Below are 427 nucleotides of genomic sequence, written 5' to 3'. Positions count from 1 at the left end.
GGAATGCAAGGGCATTAGTTCCTGTAAAATCATAGTTTAATCCAGTCTGGTTCCTGCAAAACTTCAGATGGATCTTATACAGAATCACAGGCCACAGTTGTAACTACTGACATCTTTGTTAGAATAATAACAATAGATCAGCAATTTGGTATGTGACTCTCATATGTGATGAATCAGTTTGTTTTAATTTTAATCAGAAAGAGACATTAAAGACTACTGTCCTCATGTTTTTATCCAGAGCTCTATTAACTCACATATGTGTATACTATATAATTCAAAGAAAATTTAATTACCTTTACCTGGTCCAGTTCATCACACTATATGGATAATGTGTTGTTCACATTTCCTCATATTTTAGTAAATATTCTATATAATAGAAATTGGACATTACAAAGGAGCAATACTCTCTAGATTTTCTATTCTTTTT

The sequence above is a fragment of the Colobus angolensis genome, unplaced genomic scaffold (assembly GCF_000951035.1).
Source record: "Colobus angolensis palliatus isolate OR3802 unplaced genomic scaffold, Cang.pa_1.0 Scaffold261, whole genome shotgun sequence".
Taxonomy (NCBI): domain Eukaryota; kingdom Metazoa; phylum Chordata; class Mammalia; order Primates; family Cercopithecidae; genus Colobus; species Colobus angolensis.
Note: the sequence above shows the minus strand (reverse complement) of the source record.